Here is a 9,509-nt window from a genome sequence, read left to right as displayed (position 1 = left end):
AAAAGTTAAACGTGTACAATATCAGCATAATCATACCTTCAGAAAGGTGTTTTTGTTTTTAAATTCTATGTTATTAACAATATTAAGCTACGTTTTACTGTCGTATAAAACTTTTTAAAACACACCCCTTGAAGTGAATTGCATCCATTTAACAAACATGACTGTATCACAGGTGACTTAATACATACAAACTCTTCAAGAGAAGTAAACTTCAACTTTGCAGACACATGAAATTGTGCTTTACAGGATCAACTTAGACAGGACAAGGAAGTCTGATGCAGGAAGAAATAAATATTTATTAAGCAAACAAACTGACACTTATGGATGAAAGTCACAGTAAAAGAAAACACATATGTGAAGGTCAGATGATCCACATTCTCTGTAGGCACAGAAAATCCAAGATAAATAACTAAAACTTCAGATTTCGAAGGGCAGCTTGTTGCCCTTTGCTAGTAGAAATATTTCAAGATCCTAAGTGGCCATAAGTATCTGAAAATAACAGCCATAATATATACTTACACTCAAAGAGTCTTACAGAAACTAGAAGCTTATCTAAGTTTCTGGCCTGTGTTGTGCCTCTAAGACAAAACAAACATTGCTCCAGAACTGAAGACCTAAAAGACAAGCAGAAATCGCTTTCCCCACTTTTGTTTTCAAAACAGGTTCTGGAACTTGGAGGAGGGGGAATGTAAGCACTAGGTAAGAAAGGTTTACCCATCTATCTGCCTACCTGAAAAAGGAGGAGTGGGGGCAGGGTGAAAGGAAAATAGTTTCAAGTCTATGTAGCACATTCCCCTCTTCCCTTCCCGTAAACATTCTTTTCTAGTCCAGCAGCTTTTAAGAATGAAGCATTATCAAGAGTTGCAGGACTGCCTGATTGGCATGTATTACTCAAGATACCCCTAAACATAGGCCTAACAATATTATAATACTGAATAATTACCATAGAATTATAGAATGGTTTGGTTTGGAAAGGCCCTTTAAGACCATCTAGTTCCAACCCCCTGCTGTAGGCAGGGACACCTCCTTCCAGACCAAGTTGCACAAAGGTCCATCCAGCCTGACTATAAAATTCAATGCTCAGAGAACAATTTATTGGATAACATTGAGTATAATGTTAGCTTGTTCATTACTTTTTGAGGTCTAAAATGTTCCAGCCAAATGCCTTTTTCTAACAAAGATAAATGGAATGGCATTCTTCCCAGCCAAACTGCAAATAAAGAGGATGCTTTCTCACTAAAATCAATGCCATAGCCTAAAACATATACTGTAAATGAAGATAAGAAGAGAGATATTCACATTCACACAGAGCATCATTCACACATTTGCTAATTAAATGCTTTTAGGAACCTTAAAGGAGGGGCTAATCGTTTTGGAGTAAGACCATCTCCAAGCTTGCTACGCAAATACTGCATGGACTGATGCAAAACTTTCAGCTTATTTTGGCATTGATGTGGGTGCACCTCATAAAATTAACACTAGAGCTGCCACTGCTCTTTCACAGTTGTTGCTGTACAAATTGAGGAGCAATACACACCCCATGCTTTCAAGGCCTGGAAGGCTACTCAGTGGTCTTAAGGAGAAGGAAACACAAGGCAGCTGCTATGACTCAGAAGTGATTCATGACTATTTAATTCTATCATCCTAGAACTTTGCAAAGACAGGTACAGCAAGCTAAAGTAGCTAAACTATTGTAATCATTATAATTGAAAGCAAAGTCTAAACAATCAATAGGGAAATCGCAAGTCATTTGTGATCCAATCTTCTATGAGACATGAAAAAATATGTAGGAGTCAGGTGGCTTCTCCTATTCATTAATAAAGAAAAAAAAATAAGAAAAAAGCTGGCTTCTGCTGAGATCAACATTTGCTCTGCAATAAGAACGGTATTTAATACTGTGTTTACTGCAGGTTAGATGACACACAAATGGAATTAAAAGAAAAGCTCCAGACTTCAACAGAGTTGTCTTGCCCAATAAAATTTTTAAAACGCAGCAAAGAATATTTACTAACTGAAATCATGTATGAAGACCACAAAATCTGACACTGTACTCCCACAGCAAAGTTGAAAGCGCATCACTCGTGCTTCTTTCCTACTGCAGACTAAGAAAGTACAGCCATCAGACAAGAGAATGAAATTTGGAAGACATGCAGCAGTGTAATTGTCATAGGTCTGTACATTTTCATTCGTTTACTTTTAATAGAAAGGAGCATGCATCCCCTCTAGCTTCTGTAGATAAAAGTGTAGTTTATCTGTATAAGCAGAGACACGATGGGAGGGTACTCTAATAACCCAAAGGCAGAGCTGTAATCATTTTCTCTTGTAGCAGAATTAGCACATACTACATATGATAATACTCAGAAGGTATGCCATGTGAAGGGCATGCCATGGTACATAAGAAATAGACCACGAGCAGCAAGGCAAAGGGAGAGTATGATGTGGAAATACAAGATGCAGACTGTTCAGTCTCAAAGACAACTAACACAGACCTGATGAGGGGAACCAGCAGACAGGCAGACTACTGAAACATCTCACTGGCTGCACCTTACACAGATGGCAGAGATGTGAATTTCAGGAGAGGAGGGAGGAGGCCCTTGAAGTACTCCAGATGACAGATACGGGCCTAAACTTTGTTTGTTAAGACAAAAAAAGAAAATGTAATCTTGGGAGATGATGTTTGGATAAGGAAGAAGGATAGGAATTAAATTTGACTGCGGATTGAAGGAGAAGGAAAAAAAAGAGGGCAACTCCCTAACTACTGCCCTGGGCGACAGAGGATTACAGTGCTGTCAGCAGCACTGCAGAGAGCAAATGAGTTAAGTTAGAGAGAGATGATAATGAGCTCCGAGGCATTCAAAATGTTTATGATAATAAGCACTGCAAGGCAATGCAGGGCTGAATGAAGGCACGCAGAGCCACGAAACTCCACAAAGAAACATGGTAAGCTAAATCAAGGAGATAAGAACAAGCTTCCCATAAATGCTGCACACGTTGGGATTATAGGGAGCAGGAGGACAGAAGATGCCTACAGCAAGCAGCACTGCAAGATTCTTGTTCCCAAGGAGGGACAAAACCTTGGCAGCCTGGCAACCTTCCACATGTCCTATCTTCTACTCCCACCAAACTAAAGCAGCTCTTAGCTGTATGCTTTCTAAAAGCACAACTACTCTCGGAAAATGTAAATACGAGTCTGGTCTGTGATAACTATTCCTGTTACAATTACTGCAGTCATTTAAAAGGAAAAGGTTATTTTATTTAAAATGAAATCGTTCATCTAATTACACATTTTAAACAGTGCTTGAATTTCTGAAAAACACAATCGGACACAAGGAAAAGCCAAAGAAGAGCATTATACCCTCTGCTTCTAATGGTTGGTTGAAAAGGCTAACCCTCCTGGGTGATAGCAAGGATTAACCAAAGTTTCAGTATCTTTATTTTTAATTATTAAACAAAACAACAGTACTATGCCTATACAAAAACAAATAGATATGTGTGTGTGTGTATAAAAACCAAATCCAACTAACAGTCTCCAAGACGTCAGAATAATCGTAACAAATGTCCCTGGAGAAGCAGCCCTCCCCATGTTTGCTTGGTATCTTAATTTGCCTTTGGTTTCAAAATCCTGGGCTTGCCAAGAGCTATTCCTTTCAAAACCTCAGGAATTCCATTACTAGTTTTAAGCTAAATTAAAGGAAAATAGAAGCATTCAACGCATGGCAAAAGTATGCACACAGCGTTTGTTGATACTCATAAATAGACTGAAAATTTTCATCGTCTGAAGGATAACTGCTGCACAGTCAGCTCTGTTTGTGCTGTACAAGTATGTAAAAAGCTGCTGTTGCCATCTCAGAAAAGCTCAGCAGAAGAGACATTGCTATCACAATGGAATACAGTTTGCACTAGATCATTCATTTTTCACTCAAAGCTTATATGTAAGCCAGAGCTTGTTTTTTTCTGCAGAAGATAGTGGGAGTTTCCCATGTAAAGCTGCTGCTTCAACATCTCCACTTGGGGAAAAGATGGCATCATATGCTAAGGAACAGCAAAACAAGTCAACTCTCTGCCCTGCCAACTATCTGACAAATTATGAAACCAACACATTCTGTCTCAGAAATACATTACCACACGCTACAACATAAAAAAAAAAAATTCCATACAGAATTTTATAAACAGAAGTTTATAAAAACTTTTTCTATTTTCCATCTAATATTGTTCATCTTTCCAATGCTCAGACAACAAACACAGTGTTACCACAATCATTTTTACTGACTGGCTTACAGTAACACTGCGACGTCCCCAGCTGTACATCGCACTAGGTGTTACACTAATGCACGAGGTAATATCTCAGTCCAAAGATCTGCCTGAAAGACAACTGCCTGATGTGTGACGGTAAATCCGAGCAGGTAAGAACCACTTTGTGGTTGCAGGAATTCAGTGGACCTGTCTGATGACGTTTTGCACCTTCCACCAGAAATACAGGAATTCGGGTACCAGCATTCTGCACAGAGGGTCTATTTTCTCCTTGCAAAGGCAGGAAATTAAAGCAACTTTTCACTACTGACTCAGCACACAGTAACGGGTCAGTGGTTTACAGCAACCGTCACCACCATAGGAATGACAACAGCAGCATCTCAACGCTGCCAGGACCAAAATCATCAGGAAGGGAAGCCAAGGGAAAGAAGTCTGATCCTCTGACTCAAAGTGCTAACGGAAACCCAGTCTCTTCAGAGTGCAGACCAGAACTTCTCTCACTTTCTCAGATATGCCAATTGCCCAGTTGTCCTCACAGACATCTCATATCTGATTTCTGAATCAGAACTGCCTGAATGGAAAAGATGCACAAAAAAAGCTATAAAGTAAGAAATACCCAAGAGAAGCTTTGATGTAAGAACACACTTCTGGGACCTTTGGTAAAATCTCAGTTCAATAACCCACCAGTACAGAGGTATTTTAACCAACAGCACTGGATGAGAACCTTTACAGCAAAAGGAAGGAAATGAGGTTCTGCAAGTGGAGCTGGCAGATCTGCTGACTGTGGCAGACTCTGGAAGCTAAAGCTTTGCAGCCAAGGTGGCAACAGCATGCATCATAACCATGTTCTGCTTACAGTAACAAGAGGAACACATTCTGTAACACAGGTATTAGTCTTTGTCAACCGAGATCCAAGTGAAAAGTTTGGAGATTATCCTGGCCACCTGAAAGTGAGCGGCACAGTAAGCACAGCTCACACAGCAAGAACCTCAGTGCCCTCCAGATGGATGTGAAAGCATTTCAAGAGAACAAATACGACACGAAACTAAAGGATTCAGAAACAAGGAAAGGAAATAGTGATCACAACAACACTTCCACTAATTAGAAAATAATACATACAGTCAATCTCAAACATGCAATAATCATGACATTTTATTGCATAAACATCAGAAGAAAAGCTACTAGTTCTCTTATTACAGCAATCTCAAGCCTGAGGGAAAGACTGAAATTCTGGAAGATCACATGGCTCCAGGAAGATGGGCTTTAACAAAGAGTGAACTAAATCAGCTGTTGTGATTGCTGCCACCCAGACTTGAGGCAGTGAAGAGGAATCTGAAGGGAGTGCTATACTGGAGAATGCTTGACGTGGACACACACACACACACACACACACACAGATGTTTACATACTTAGATGAGGAGCAACTACACACCAGATTATAACCTGTTCATGTCTGAAATGAAAGTTTACACATAGCACTGATTACACAGAAGGGGCAACACCAACAAAAAAAGAAAAAAAGAAAGTGATGCGTAAGAGTGGACAGTGCAAAGCCTGCTACGTTATGCCTGCTCCTGTACCACTTCTGCTCAACTAAAAAAAACACCTGCCTATGCTGCATGGAATTACACCTCTGGACTGCAGTTTTCAGCCAATCGCTCCTCAAATGGCTTAGATTAAGAACAATGTTATTTAGTAGCAGACAAAACCAACATCCATTAAATCTGTTTCAGAAAATGCGACTGAAAAGCTACAGGTAGATAACCTCTCCCAGCAGGCACTGCTCCCCAGTTACTGCCATTCAGTCAACAGGGGTGATCATTCGTAGGGACCTGCAAGAGCAGGAATTGCAGAAGGACACAGGCATCCGCTTCAGGGAAAGTTCACTGAGGTGACAGCCCAGTGAAAGCAAGCACAGCTATCGCTGCCCTGCGCTGCTCAGTGTGCCTCAGGCAGGCAGCGCTGCTAACAGCTCCTGCGCTGCAAAGGATCGATCGCTGGAAGCTATGGCAGAGCAGCAGGGACAAAAGGATGGGGTACACAGTCTCTAAAACTTTCATGAAACATTAAGCAAAACTTCTGTTACAGCCCTGAAGTCCTAAGACAGATTTGGAAAACCACTAAGCATTGCCTCATTACTTTAACAGAAGAGTCACATGCTGCCTCCTGGGAAACTGTCTGAAGCTAACAGCATTATGTCTCAGGTCAGCCTCAGCATTTTCATCGTTTGTTGTTATTGTTGTTCAATTTAATTATTACTGCAGAATATCCTGCAGGTTTCTTAGCACACACTGATAACTATCTTCTTTTCTCAGCCTTTTTTATGTTTCAAAGCTCAATACATGCACAACAAATTCATTGTCTCAAGAATCCGACGGATGAACAGGAGTTATAAGCAGGAGCATATTTTTTCCATTAACTATCACTAAATTAAACAATAGGTACCAAGGAAAATAGAAAAAGAAAAAAGAAAAAAGGCATTAGGATACAAAACAGCAAGACTCTTCCCTTAAGATCCCTTCAAAGTGCATACTGAAACCATAGTCACACTGCCACGGATTAAGGGATCTCAGGTTTTAAGTATGCCGACAAACCACAACCAAACAATGCATCCGAACCCTCCGTGCTCAGCCTAAGCCCAACCTCACCAAAGTCAGCCAGGATCAAGCACGATCCAGGCCAGCACAATGTGTCCCTGTTATCAGAAGCAACCTGCTCCCCTCACCACCATTTGTGCAGCACTGCACCAGTCTCGTCCTCACCCTGCACCCCCCATTGGGTGCAACTCAGCCCAGCGCTGCGCAGGCACCTGCCTGTGCCCAGGAGAAAGCAGCAGCGAGGGCTTAGGAGCAAACAGGACTGACTGTAATCTCCTGTGGTGGAGATGGTCCGTGACAGCAACACGTTCACACAAAGTGGATGGGTCCCAGCTGAAGTCCCATAGTGCTGGCCACAGGTCAAGGCCCAGGCAGCCCTGCTCTTCCCCTCAAGCGCATGTGTCCCACCACCGCTTTCACAAAACATCCATTCCCAACCTCACAAGCTGCCAGTCCAGGGCATCATCAGTTAAAAGCCATAGAATGAACCCTAGAATGGTTTGGGAAGGACCGATCCAGTTCCAACCTCCTGCCATGGGCAGGGTCGCCATCCACTAGATCCAGCTGCCCAGGGCCCCATCCAACCTGACTTCAAACACCTCAAAGATGGGGCATCCACAACTCCTCCGGGCACCCCACAGAAAAAGCCCCGTGCTGTCATTGGCTCAGCTCAATAGGCAGGCACTCCCAGCACAAGGAGTGAACAGGGGGCAGGCTGAAAGGCAGAACGTCCAGTCATGACCCATAGCTGATGCTGCAAAGCGCGCCTGTGTACCAACCCGTTTTACACTTAAGTTTGCCACAACAGCTCAGCTTGATGATTCTAATACATTTCTTTTTGAGTTTAAACATCAGCGTTTTTTGGAAATGCTTGTGCATTTTGGGCACAAGCAGCAGGAGGTGGAAGGAGGTAACTGCAGCAGCCAGCTTCACTCCCTGTGTGCTGCAAAATGAAGTGTTACGCTAACACAGTAACCATACTTTCACCAGACATTCTATTTTGTATCACTGTAAAAACATAAATGCAATAAAACTAATACAGCCATGTTGAATATTATTTCAATTGTAGTTTAATACAAGGAATTTAAACAACAGTTCAGGCAATTAAAGCGGTCTTGTAAACCTCTCTGCTGAGGAGTGAATTTCAGACATCACTCAAAGAGCTGTATTGCTGAAACTGTAAGACTCAGGGGTCACAAAAGTGAATAATGCTGACAGCAGGATCAGAACTCTACTAAGCATTGATATCACTACTTTCAAGCTGATCCTTGAGAAGTAAATTATTATAAGTAGTAGTACACAGTGACTGCTAGAAATAACCTTGCTAACTTTCAAGCAATTACATTTATTACTGCATTGGTAGATTTAAAAGGGAATCATTCCCACAGCAAGTGAGTATATTTGTTTATACCCATCCAGTTAACAGAAGAAAGAAATGCAATCACATCAACGTAGCAGACAAGAAGTATCAACCCTGCAGATGAAGAAAGGGGCAAATGAAGTTCATACTGACACATCATTGAACCTGCCTTTGCCAGTGCCATCTATTTTCCTACAGTTTATGAAATTCTCCTCTTCTTACAGAGCTGCATTCTTCCACAGACTGCCTATTAAAGACTGCACAACTCCTCTTTAACCAAAGTTTTTTATATGATTAAAAAGTGCTCTAAGTTTCTCGGTAGGAACTGCATTGAAATGAGAACAATTTATTTTGACTACAGCTAACCACCAGCATTCAAGACAAGACACCAAACTGGAAAGTGAGCAAAAAGCTGTTTAACCAAATATAAATACAACTGCTGGAACGTTGTTTCAACAAGCATTTTCAAAGCATTCTTGATACATAGGCAAATAAACCCAGGACTTCTCAGTCAAGAAATAATGTTCTTAATCACTTTCCATTTATGATGCAGGGAATATTTTTGGACCTGAACTGGTGACTCACACTGATACCAATGCACATTTGTCTTGAAGCAGGCTCCAACACCGCCCGCAGGACGGCTGTGCTGCTCGGATGCATTTGCAAACTGAGGGAAACAGACACAGAGCCTCGCTGGCAGTTCTGCTGATCCAGACAAGCAAGCAGATCTGAATCTGGATTCAGTAGATCTGAATATTTCTTCGTTCCAACCACTGTTAAAGCAGCCATGTTCCCCTAAATACAAATGTACTGCAGACCCAGCAGTGTGGACTGAATGAGAGTCATCACGCAGAATGACTTGTAACGCTAACACCATTAAAGCAAGACACAATACACATCTGTGCTTCTTCCTCGGTACACTAAATGTCACTTTGTCACTAACACTAAGTGAAAAAAAGAAAAAGCTAAGAGACAGCACGGTGTCATCTCTGCCCAACTGCATTCCTAACCACTCCTCACGATCACCTCCCCTTGTGCTTTCATGCTGAGCAGGGCACGGAGACCGGGAAGCCGAGAGAGCATCCCAGAGAGCCACGGCTCGGACAGACAACTAAGGCAGAGCGGTGCCGAAACCCTTCTCGACTTCTGTGATCCTCCACATCCATCCCTCCCGCGCCCGCAGCGAAAGAAGGGGCCCAACGCGCTGTGGGGAGCGGAGCGGCCGTGTGCCGGGAGCAGCGGCCCAGCGCTTGACAGCTGGCAGAGTACGACCCGCGGCAGCGCGCAGCCGTGCGGGCACA

Source organism: Meleagris gallopavo, chromosome 1, assembly GCF_000146605.3.
Source record: "Meleagris gallopavo isolate NT-WF06-2002-E0010 breed Aviagen turkey brand Nicholas breeding stock chromosome 1, Turkey_5.1, whole genome shotgun sequence".
Classification (NCBI taxonomy): Eukaryota; Metazoa; Chordata; class Aves; order Galliformes; family Phasianidae; genus Meleagris; species Meleagris gallopavo.
Note: the sequence above shows the minus strand (reverse complement) of the source record.